Below are 497 nucleotides of genomic sequence, written 5' to 3'. Positions count from 1 at the left end.
CATTAAAAGACTCGCGACCATGAAAAATGAAAGAGCAAGGATTAAATTCAGCGTCGTAATAAGCGTTTCCCGGAGGTGCACAAAATGAAAATCAAAGCGTTGCCATTAGAGATGATGAAAACGACCTTTGTGCTGCTTATAATTCTCGTCACAAAGATTAAAACTGTTATGGTTGTTGTTAGCTGAACTGCCGCCCCTTGCATCATAAACAGTACCTGGCACCACCAAAGAGCGATATTGCAAATGCAAGTTGAAGGAAGCGTAAGAGAGCAGACTGAAGAGAAGAAGGCAAATGCCAATAATCAATTAAAACATCAATAGCGTCACGCGAAACAGGCCCTGCGTGACGCCCGGAGCAGCGGGAGCGAGGCGGCCGCGTTCAGCAGACGAGCAGCGGCGGCAACGGGCGAGTGCGAGCGAGCGAGGCCCGCACACAGCCAGCGAGCGCGGCGGCGGCAACGTCAGCCACAGTTTCCGAGCGCCGCCAACCCGAGCAG

Source organism: Penaeus monodon, chromosome 23 (genome assembly GCF_015228065.2).
Source record: "Penaeus monodon isolate SGIC_2016 chromosome 23, NSTDA_Pmon_1, whole genome shotgun sequence".
NCBI classification, from domain to species: Eukaryota; Metazoa; Arthropoda; class Malacostraca; order Decapoda; family Penaeidae; genus Penaeus; species Penaeus monodon.
Note: the sequence above shows the minus strand (reverse complement) of the source record.